The sequence below is a fragment of the Schistocerca americana genome, chromosome 1 (assembly GCF_021461395.2).
Source record: "Schistocerca americana isolate TAMUIC-IGC-003095 chromosome 1, iqSchAmer2.1, whole genome shotgun sequence".
Lineage (NCBI taxonomy): Eukaryota > Metazoa > Arthropoda > Insecta > Orthoptera > Acrididae > Schistocerca > Schistocerca americana.
In genome coordinates, this window is record NC_060119.1 from 109242149 (window position 1) to 109253970 (window position 11822).

Consider the following 11822-nt stretch of genomic DNA (forward strand, 5'->3'; position numbering starts at 1 on the left):
ACACAGTCCTGCTATTAGATTCGCTCACGTGCGCTGCTTACAGATAAATGGGAATTACGCTCTTTAGAACAGCATCCACTCACAAAGTGGTAAACGACACACTGGAAACACTGTATGATTAGTCACATTTTTTGACTTTGGTTGACTGCTGTGTCACAGCCGGTCCCCATCATATGTATACACTCCAACGGACGTGTGTGCCCTGTTAGCACATTTGCCAGGAACGTTAGCTGCATCACCTCCCTGTCAATTTCATGCCGTCCTCGAAGCGTCAGCCATTGCTTGGTGACAGTGTGTTTCGATGAGACGTGGACAGATGATGCATCTCTCTCGCCGTCAGTTATAGGCGGGAATCATACTTAATGTAGTTTTCTGCAAGCGTCAGCGGAGCGTCAGACGTCTCTGTCTGGTCTTCTCCCTTCATGCATCCAGCAAGTCCCCTCCTGACAGTCCCCAGCAAAAGCCCCCTGCGCTGAAGCGAATATTGCCGCCGTTTCTATAGATACAGAGTGCCATTGTTTAATGGGAACAGTTAAGGAACCATAGTACTATATCTTGTTGTGAAACAGTCTACTTTTCTCACTTGTGGCCGAGAAAACTGAAACCCTCTCAGCTTGGGCTGGAAGAATTAAAGATCATGACTGGGATTACATACATTGACTCGTGAAGTAATACAAAATTATTTCACTCTTCATTGTATTTGTTTCTGTACAAAATGTGCGTTCTATTGCTATATTTCTATCTGTAGGTAAAAATTGGGTATTGAAAGAAAATTTGCGTGAACAGGCACGTGAAGATATGGTTCCGTTTTTACAGCATTTACACATAACAGCGTCATGGATAACAGATCTACGAGAATTTTGCTTGTATGTGTAAGGTTGACATATTTAAGCATAGAACTGAGGTCACAACAATTTTCACCTTTTGAAGACGCTTGTGGTTACCCATATGTCAATACCCATCTCGTGATTGGCACATGTTTTTAAAAATTGCCCGTCCCTTGTGGGGATCGAACCCACGACCTTTGGATTAGAAGTCCAACGCGCTATCCTCTGCGCCAAAGGGACGCTGTGCAAGTGACGGGCTCAGATGTAAGAGATTCTGCAAGACATGACCCGTGCTACATGTCTCGCGTTACTTTTCTGATAGGCTTACTTTCATATTTCTCTGAAGCAATTACATCAAAGACTCATTATTTATGTAACAGACACGATACATCACTCCGAATCGCTCTGTTTACCATGGCCCTACTGATTGAAACACCTGCGTATTGACAGAGTTGCTCTGTACAATCGTAGTAACACAGTCCTGCTATTAGATTCGCTCACGTGCGCTGCTTACAGATAAATGGGAATTACGCTCTTTAGAACAGCATCCACTCACAAAGTGGTAAACGACACACTGGAAACACTGTATGATTAGTCACATTTTTTGACTTTGGTTGACTGCTGTGTCACAGCCGGTCCCCATCATATGTATACACTCCAACGGACGTGTGTGCCCTGTTAGCACATTTGCCAGGAACGTTAGCTGCATCACCTCCCTGTCAATTTCATGCCGTCCTCGAAGCGTCAGCCATTGCTTGGTGACAGTGTGTTTCGATGAGACGTGGACAGATGATGCATCTCTCTCGCCGTCAGTTATAGGCGGGAATCATACTTAATGTAGTTTTCTGCAAGCGTCAGCGGAGCGTCAGACGTCTCTGTCTGGTCTTCTCCCTTCATGCATCCAGCAAGTCCCCTCCTGACAGTCCCCAGCAAAAGCCCCCTGCGCTGAAGCGAATATTGCCGCCGTTTCTATAGATACAGAGTGCCATTGTTTAATGGGAACAGTTAAGGAACCATAGTACTATATCTTGTTGTGAAACAGTCTACTTTTCTCACTTGTGGCCGAGAAAACTGAAACCCTCTCAGCTTGGGCTGGAAGAATTAAAGATCATGACTGGGATTACATACATTGACTCGTGAAGTAATACAAAATTATTTCACTCTTCATTGTATTTGTTTCTGTACAAAATGTGCGTTCTATTGCTATATTTCTATCTGTAGGTAAAAATTGGGTATTGAAAGAAAATTTGCGTGAACAGGCACGTGAAGATATGGTTCCGTTTTTACAGCATTTACACATAACAGCGTCATGGATAACAGATCTACGAGAATTTTGCTTGTATGTGTAAGGTTGACATATTTAAGCATAGAACTGAGGTCACAACAATTTTCACCTTTTGAAGACGCTTGTGGTTACCCATATGTCAATACCCATCTCGTGATTGGCACATGTTTTTAAAAATTGCCCGTCCCTTGTGGGGATCGAACCCACGACCTTTGGATTAGAAGTCCAACGCGCTATCCTCTGCGCCAAAGGGACGCTGTGCAAGTGACGGGCTCAGATGTAAGAGATTCTGCAAGACATGACCCGTGCTACATGTCTCGCGTTACTTTTCTGATAGGCTTACTTTCATATTTCTCTGAAGCAATTACATCAAAGACTCATTATTTATGTAACAGACACGATACATCACTCCGAATCGCTCTGTTTACCATGGCCCTACTGATTGAAACACCTGCGTATTGACAGAGTTGCTCTGTACAATCGTAGTAACACAGTCCTGCTATTAGATTCGCTCACGTGCGCTGCTTACAGATAAATGGGAATTACGCTCTTTAGAACAGCATCCACTCACAAAGTGGTAAACGACACACTGGAAACACTGTATGATTAGTCACATTTTTTGACTTTGGTTGACTGCTGTGTCACAGCCGGTCCCCATCATATGTATACACTCCAACGGACGTGTGTGCCCTGTTAGCACATTTGCCAGGAACGTTAGCTGCATCACCTCCCTGTCAATTTCATGCCGTCCTCGAAGCGTCAGCCATTGCTTGGTGACAGTGTGTTTCGATGAGACGTGGACAGATGATGCATCTCTCTCGCCGTCAGTTATAGGCGGGAATCATACTTAATGTAGTTTTCTGCAAGCGTCAGCGGAGCGTCAGACGTCTCTGTCTGGTCTTCTCCCTTCATGCATCCAGCAAGTCCCCTCCTGACAGTCCCCAGCAAAAGCCCCCTGCGCTGAAGCGAATATTGCCGCCGTTTCTATAGATACAGAGTGCCATTGTTTAATGGGAACAGTTAAGGAACCATAGTACTATATCTTGTTGTGAAACAGTCTACTTTTCTCACTTGTGGCCGAGAAAACTGAAACCCTCTCAGCTTGGGCTGGAAGAATTAAAGATCATGACTGGGATTACATACATTGACTCGTGAAGTAATACAAAATTATTTCACTCTTCATTGTATTTGTTTCTGTACAAAATGTGCGTTCTATTGCTATATTTCTATCTGTAGGTAAAAATTGGGTATTGAAAGAAAATTTGCGTGAACAGGCACGTGAAGATATGGTTCCGTTTTTACAGCATTTACACATAACAGCGTCATGGATAACAGATCTACGAGAATTTTGCTTGTATGTGTAAGGTTGACATATTTAAGCATAGAACTGAGGTCACAACAATTTTCACCTTTTGAAGACGCTTGTGGTTACCCATATGTCAATACCCATCTCGTGATTGGCACATGTTTTTAAAAATTGCCCGTCCCTTGTGGGGATCGAACCCACGACCTTTGGATTAGAAGTCCAACGCGCTATCCTCTGCGCCAAAGGGACGCTGTGCAAGTGACGGGCTCAGATGTAAGAGATTCTGCAAGACATGACCCGTGCTACATGTCTCGCGTTACTTTTCTGATAGGCTTACTTTCATATTTCTCTGAAGCAATTACATCAAAGACTCATTATTTATGTAACAGACACGATACATCACTCCGAATCGCTCTGTTTACCATGGCCCTACTGATTGAAACACCTGCGTATTGACAGAGTTGCTCTGTACAATCGTAGTAACACAGTCCTGCTATTAGATTCGCTCACGTGCGCTGCTTACAGATAAATGGGAATTACGCTCTTTAGAACAGCATCCACTCACAAAGTGGTAAACGACACACTGGAAACACTGTATGATTAGTCACATTTTTTGACTTTGGTTGACTGCTGTGTCACAGCCGGTCCCCATCATATGTATACACTCCAACGGACGTGTGTGCCCTGTTAGCACATTTGCCAGGAACGTTAGCTGCATCACCTCCCTGTCAATTTCATGCCGTCCTCGAAGCGTCAGCCATTGCTTGGTGACAGTGTGTTTCGATGAGACGTGGACAGATGATGCATCTCTCTCGCCGTCAGTTATAGGCGGGAATCATACTTAATGTAGTTTTCTGCAAGCGTCAGCGGAGCGTCAGACGTCTCTGTCTGGTCTTCTCCCTTCATGCATCCAGCAAGTCCCCTCCTGACAGTCCCCAGCAAAAGCCCCCTGCGCTGAAGCGAATATTGCCGCCGTTTCTATAGATACAGAGTGCCATTGTTTAATGGGAACAGTTAAGGAACCATAGTACTATATCTTGTTGTGAAACAGTCTACTTTTCTCACTTGTGGCCGAGAAAACTGAAACCCTCTCAGCTTGGGCTGGAAGAATTAAAGATCATGACTGGGATTACATACATTGACTCGTGAAGTAATACAAAATTATTTCACTCTTCATTGTATTTGTTTCTGTACAAAATGTGCGTTCTATTGCTATATTTCTATCTGTAGGTAAAAATTGGGTATTGAAAGAAAATTTGCGTGAACAGGCACGTGAAGATATGGTTCCGTTTTTACAGCATTTACACATAACAGCGTCATGGATAACAGATCTACGAGAATTTTGCTTGTATGTGTAAGGTTGACATATTTAAGCATAGAACTGAGGTCACAACAATTTTCACCTTTTGAAGACGCTTGTGGTTACCCATATGTCAATACCCATCTCGTGATTGGCACATGTTTTTAAAAATTGCCCGTCCCTTGTGGGGATCGAACCCACGACCTTTGGATTAGAAGTCCAACGCGCTATCCTCTGCGCCAAAGGGACGCTGTGCAAGTGACGGGCTCAGATGTAAGAGATTCTGCAAGACATGACCCGTGCTACATGTCTCGCGTTACTTTTCTGATAGGCTTACTTTCATATTTCTCTGAAGCAATTACATCAAAGACTCATTATTTATGTAACAGACACGATACATCACTCCGAATCGCTCTGTTTACCATGGCCCTACTGATTGAAACACCTGCGTATTGACAGAGTTGCTCTGTACAATCGTAGTAACACAGTCCTGCTATTAGATTCGCTCACGTGCGCTGCTTACAGATAAATGGGAATTACGCTCTTTAGAACAGCATCCACTCACAAAGTGGTAAACGACACACTGGAAACACTGTATGATTAGTCACATTTTTTGACTTTGGTTGACTGCTGTGTCACAGCCGGTCCCCATCATATGTATACACTCCAACGGACGTGTGTGCCCTGTTAGCACATTTGCCAGGAACGTTAGCTGCATCACCTCCCTGTCAATTTCATGCCGTCCTCGAAGCGTCAGCCATTGCTTGGTGACAGTGTGTTTCGATGAGACGTGGACAGATGATGCATCTCTCTCGCCGTCAGTTATAGGCGGGAATCATACTTAATGTAGTTTTCTGCAAGCGTCAGCGGAGCGTCAGACGTCTCTGTCTGGTCTTCTCCCTTCATGCATCCAGCAAGTCCCCTCCTGACAGTCCCCAGCAAAAGCCCCCTGCGCTGAAGCGAATATTGCCGCCGTTTCTATAGATACAGAGTGCCATTGTTTAATGGGAACAGTTAAGGAACCATAGTACTATATCTTGTTGTGAAACAGTCTACTTTTCTCACTTGTGGCCGAGAAAACTGAAACCCTCTCAGCTTGGGCTGGAAGAATTAAAGATCATGACTGGGATTACATACATTGACTCGTGAAGTAATACAAAATTATTTCACTCTTCATTGTATTTGTTTCTGTACAAAATGTGCGTTCTATTGCTATATTTCTATCTGTAGGTAAAAATTGGGTATTGAAAGAAAATTTGCGTGAACAGGCACGTGAAGATATGGTTCCGTTTTTACAGCATTTACACATAACAGCGTCATGGATAACAGATCTACGAGAATTTTGCTTGTATGTGTAAGGTTGACATATTTAAGCATAGAACTGAGGTCACAACAATTTTCACCTTTTGAAGACGCTTGTGGTTACCCATATGTCAATACCCATCTCGTGATTGGCACATGTTTTTAAAAATTGCCCGTCCCTTGTGGGGATCGAACCCACGACCTTTGGATTAGAAGTCCAACGCGCTATCCTCTGCGCCAAAGGGACGCTGTGCAAGTGACGGGCTCAGATGTAAGAGATTCTGCAAGACATGACCCGTGCTACATGTCTCGCGTTACTTTTCTGATAGGCTTACTTTCATATTTCTCTGAAGCAATTACATCAAAGACTCATTATTTATGTAACAGACACGATACATCACTCCGAATCGCTCTGTTTACCATGGCCCTACTGATTGAAACACCTGCGTATTGACAGAGTTGCTCTGTACAATCGTAGTAACACAGTCCTGCTATTAGATTCGCTCACGTGCGCTGCTTACAGATAAATGGGAATTACGCTCTTTAGAACAGCATCCACTCACAAAGTGGTAAACGACACACTGGAAACACTGTATGATTAGTCACATTTTTTGACTTTGGTTGACTGCTGTGTCACAGCCGGTCCCCATCATATGTATACACTCCAACGGACGTGTGTGCCCTGTTAGCACATTTGCCAGGAACGTTAGCTGCATCACCTCCCTGTCAATTTCATGCCGTCCTCGAAGCGTCAGCCATTGCTTGGTGACAGTGTGTTTCGATGAGACGTGGACAGATGATGCATCTCTCTCGCCGTCAGTTATAGGCGGGAATCATACTTAATGTAGTTTTCTGCAAGCGTCAGCGGAGCGTCAGACGTCTCTGTCTGGTCTTCTCCCTTCATGCATCCAGCAAGTCCCCTCCTGACAGTCCCCAGCAAAAGCCCCCTGCGCTGAAGCGAATATTGCCGCCGTTTCTATAGATACAGAGTGCCATTGTTTAATGGGAACAGTTAAGGAACCATAGTACTATATCTTGTTGTGAAACAGTCTACTTTTCTCACTTGTGGCCGAGAAAACTGAAACCCTCTCAGCTTGGGCTGGAAGAATTAAAGATCATGACTGGGATTACATACATTGACTCGTGAAGTAATACAAAATTATTTCACTCTTCATTGTATTTGTTTCTGTACAAAATGTGCGTTCTATTGCTATATTTCTATCTGTAGGTAAAAATTGGGTATTGAAAGAAAATTTGCGTGAACAGGCACGTGAAGATATGGTTCCGTTTTTACAGCATTTACACATAACAGCGTCATGGATAACAGATCTACGAGAATTTTGCTTGTATGTGTAAGGTTGACATATTTAAGCATAGAACTGAGGTCACAACAATTTTCACCTTTTGAAGACGCTTGTGGTTACCCATATGTCAATACCCATCTCGTGATTGGCACATGTTTTTAAAAATTGCCCGTCCCTTGTGGGGATCGAACCCACGACCTTTGGATTAGAAGTCCAACGCGCTATCCTCTGCGCCAAAGGGACGCTGTGCAAGTGACGGGCTCAGATGTAAGAGATTCTGCAAGACATGACCCGTGCTACATGTCTCGCGTTACTTTTCTGATAGGCTTACTTTCATATTTCTCTGAAGCAATTACATCAAAGACTCATTATTTATGTAACAGACACGATACATCACTCCGAATCGCTCTGTTTACCATGGCCCTACTGATTGAAACACCTGCGTATTGACAGAGTTGCTCTGTACAATCGTAGTAACACAGTCCTGCTATTAGATTCGCTCACGTGCGCTGCTTACAGATAAATGGGAATTACGCTCTTTAGAACAGCATCCACTCACAAAGTGGTAAACGACACACTGGAAACACTGTATGATTAGTCACATTTTTTGACTTTGGTTGACTGCTGTGTCACAGCCGGTCCCCATCATATGTATACACTCCAACGGACGTGTGTGCCCTGTTAGCACATTTGCCAGGAACGTTAGCTGCATCACCTCCCTGTCAATTTCATGCCGTCCTCGAAGCGTCAGCCATTGCTTGGTGACAGTGTGTTTCGATGAGACGTGGACAGATGATGCATCTCTCTCGCCGTCAGTTATAGGCGGGAATCATACTTAATGTAGTTTTCTGCAAGCGTCAGCGGAGCGTCAGACGTCTCTGTCTGGTCTTCTCCCTTCATGCATCATGCATCCAGCAAGTCCCCTCCTGACAGTCCCCAGCAAAAGCCCCCTGCGCTGAAGCGAATATTGCCGCCGTTTCTATAGATACAGAGTGCCATTGTTTAATGGGAACAGTTAAGGAACCATAGTACTATATCTTGTTGTGAAACAGTCTACTTTTCTCACTTGTGGCCGAGAAAACTGAAACCCTCTCAGCTTGGGCTGGAAGAATTAAAGATCATGACTGGGATTACATACATTGACTCGTGAAGTAATACAAAATTATTTCACTCTTCATTGTATTTGTTTCTGTACAAAATGTGCGTTCTATTGCTATATTTCTATCTGTAGGTAAAAATTGGGTATTGAAAGAAAATTTGCGTGAACAGGCACGTGAAGATATGGTTCCGTTTTTACAGCATTTACACATAACAGCGTCATGGATAACAGATCTACGAGAATTTTGCTTGTATGTGTAAGGTTGACATATTTAAGCATAGAACTGAGGTCACAACAATTTTCACCTTTTGAAGACGCTTGTGGTTACCCATATGTCAATACCCATCTCGTGATTGGCACATGTTTTTAAAAATTGCCCGTCCCTTGTGGGGATCGAACCCACGACCTTTGGATTAGAAGTCCAACGCGCTATCCTCTGCGCCAAAGGGACGCTGTGCAAGTGACGGGCTCAGATGTAAGAGATTCTGCAAGACATGACCCGTGCTACATGTCTCGCGTTACTTTTCTGATAGGCTTACTTTCATATTTCTCTGAAGCAATTACATCAAAGACTCATTATTTATGTAACAGACACGATACATCACTCCGAATCGCTCTGTTTACCATGGCCCTACTGATTGAAACACCTGCGTATTGACAGAGTTGCTCTGTACAATCGTAGTAACACAGTCCTGCTATTAGATTCGCTCACGTGCGCTGCTTACAGATAAATGGGAATTACGCTCTTTAGAACAGCATCCACTCACAAAGTGGTAAACGACACACTGGAAACACTGTATGATTAGTCACATTTTTTGACTTTGGTTGACTGCTGTGTCACAGCCGGTCCCCATCATATGTATACACTCCAACGGACGTGTGTGCCCTGTTAGCACATTTGCCAGGAACGTTAGCTGCATCACCTCCCTGTCAATTTCATGCCGTCCTCGAAGCGTCAGCCATTGCTTGGTGACAGTGTGTTTCGATGAGACGTGGACAGATGATGCATCTCTCTCGCCGTCAGTTATAGGCGGGAATCATACTTAATGTAGTTTTCTGCAAGCGTCAGCGGAGCGTCAGACGTCTCTGTCTGGTCTTCTCCCTTCATGCATCCAGCAAGTCCCCTCCTGACAGTCCCCAGCAAAAGCCCCCTGCGCTGAAGCGAATATTGCCGCCGTTTCTATAGATACAGAGTGCCATTGTTTAATGGGAACAGTTAAGGAACCATAGTACTATATCTTGTTGTGAAACAGTCTACTTTTCTCACTTGTGGCCGAGAAAACTGAAACCCTCTCAGCTTGGGCTGGAAGAATTAAAGATCATGACTGGGATTACATACATTGACTCGTGAAGTAATACAAAATTATTTCACTCTTCATTGTATTTGTTTCTGTACAAAATGTGCGTTCTATTGCTATATTTCTATCTGTAGGTAAAAATTGGGTATTGAAAGAAAATTTGCGTGAACAGGCACGTGAAGATATGGTTCCGTTTTTACAGCATTTACACATAACAGCGTCATGGATAACAGATCTACGAGAATTTTGCTTGTATGTGTAAGGTTGACATATTTAAGCATAGAACTGAGGTCACAACAATTTTCACCTTTTGAAGACGCTTGTGGTTACCCATATGTCAATACCCATCTCGTGATTGGCACATGTTTTTAAAAATTGCCCGTCCCTTGTGGGGATCGAACCCACGACCTTTGGATTAGAAGTCCAACGCGCTATCCTCTGCGCCAAAGGGACGCTGTGCAAGTGACGGGCTCAGATGTAAGAGATTCTGCAAGACATGACCCGTGCTACATGTCTCGCGTTACTTTTCTGATAGGCTTACTTTCATATTTCTCTGAAGCAATTACATCAAAGACTCATTATTTATGTAACAGACACGATACATCACTCCGAATCGCTCTGTTTACCATGGCCCTACTGATTGAAACACCTGCGTATTGACAGAGTTGCTCTGTACAATCGTAGTAACACAGTCCTGCTATTAGATTCGCTCACGTGCGCTGCTTACAGATAAATGGGAATTACGCTCTTTAGAACAGCATCCACTCACAAAGTGGTAAACGACACACTGGAAACACTGTATGATTAGTCACATTTTTTGACTTTGGTTGACTGCTGTGTCACAGCCGGTCCCCATCATATGTATACACTCCAACGGACGTGTGTGCCCTGTTAGCACATTTGCCAGGAACGTTAGCTGCATCACCTCCCTGTCAATTTCATGCCGTCCTCGAAGCGTCAGCCATTGCTTGGTGACAGTGTGTTTCGATGAGACGTGGACAGATGATGCATCTCTCTCGCCGTCAGTTATAGGCGGGAATCATACTTAATGTAGTTTTCTGCAAGCGTCAGCGGAGCGTCAGTCGAGCTAAGTCGGGACAAGTCGCATAAGTGGAGCACCGAGTCTGCGAACCCGGATGGCGCGAGTCGAATCCCGGCGCCCCACTTGTGAACGAACGCTATCAGCCAGCCTCATGCTCCGAAATTTTAGTGAAATACTTATATTGCAATGCTGAAACGAAAAGTGTTGCCATTTCTAGTGATATAGGCTGCCATTGCTTAACGGAAACAGTTGCGGAACCATAGTAGATCTAGTGATATAGGTTGCCATTGCTGCTGGCGGAAGTGGCCGTGCGGTTAAAGGCGCTGCAGTCTGGAACCGCAGGACCGCTACGGTCGCTGGTTCGAATCCTGCCTCGGGCATGGATGTTTGTGATGTCCTTAGGTTAGTTAGGTTTAACTAGTTCTAAGTTCTAGGGGACTAATGACCTCAGCAGTTGAGTCCCATAGTGCTCAGAGCCATTTGAACCATTTTGCCATTGCTTAACGGAAACAGTTGCGGAACCATAGTAGAATATGTGGTTGTGAAAATGTCTGCTTTTTTGTCACATTGGTCCTGAGAAAAGCGTAACCCTCTGTTCATGGACTGAAAGGTTTTAAAGCTGAGGATTGGGGTTACAGAAATTGATTCCTGAAGTAATTTAAAGTTATTTCACTATTCGTCGGATTGATTTCTTTCCAGAATGTGGGTTCTGTTGCTATATTTCTTTCTGTAGGTCGAAACCGGATACTGTAAGGTAGTTTCCTAGAACAGGTACGTGAAAAGATGGTACAGTTTTTACATCATGTACATATAACAGCGTCATTGATAACTGGATTGCGAGAAATTTACTTACATGTGTAAGGTAAACATCGTTCAGCAGGGAACTGATGTCACAATAACTTTAGCGTTTTGGTGGCGCTAGTTTATCTCTTCTATTTCTTTCGTAATTGGGAATTTGTGATTTGTGTGCCGTTGTGCTCGCAAATGACGCAGCCTTAGTATTCGCCGACGATGCCTCAAGGCGTTTAAGGTGTTGCATACGCGTTCATCTGAAGGTGA

At 44.0% G+C, this 11822-nt stretch overlaps 8 non-coding genes across 8 annotated transcripts; all 8 read right to left on the bottom strand.

Moving 5' to 3' along the window:
• Positions 1 to 994: 994 nt before the first annotated feature.
• On the bottom strand, positions 995 to 1067 carry Trnar-ucu. The gene has a single exon. It is a non-coding gene; the product is annotated as a tRNA-Arg (tRNA).
• A 1227-nt stretch (positions 1068 to 2294) lies between these two features.
• Trnar-ucu lies at positions 2295 to 2367 on the bottom strand. Its single transcript has one exon. It is a non-coding gene; the product is annotated as a tRNA-Arg (tRNA).
• Positions 2368 to 3594: 1227 nt separating this feature from the next.
• On the bottom strand, positions 3595 to 3667 carry Trnar-ucu. The gene has a single exon. It is a non-coding gene; the product is annotated as a tRNA-Arg (tRNA).
• A 1227-nt stretch (positions 3668 to 4894) lies between these two features.
• On the bottom strand, positions 4895 to 4967 carry Trnar-ucu. Its single transcript has one exon. It is a non-coding gene; the product is annotated as a tRNA-Arg (tRNA).
• A 1227-nt stretch (positions 4968 to 6194) lies between these two features.
• On the bottom strand, positions 6195 to 6267 carry Trnar-ucu. The gene has a single exon. It is a non-coding gene; the product is annotated as a tRNA-Arg (tRNA).
• A 1227-nt stretch (positions 6268 to 7494) lies between these two features.
• Positions 7495 to 7567, bottom strand: Trnar-ucu. Its single transcript has one exon. It is a non-coding gene; the product is annotated as a tRNA-Arg (tRNA).
• A 1234-nt stretch (positions 7568 to 8801) lies between these two features.
• Positions 8802 to 8874, bottom strand: Trnar-ucu. Its single transcript has one exon. It is a non-coding gene; the product is annotated as a tRNA-Arg (tRNA).
• Positions 8875 to 10101: 1227 nt separating this feature from the next.
• Positions 10102 to 10174, bottom strand: Trnar-ucu. Its single transcript has one exon. It is a non-coding gene; the product is annotated as a tRNA-Arg (tRNA).
• Between the last annotated feature and the right edge of the window lie 1648 nt (positions 10175 to 11822).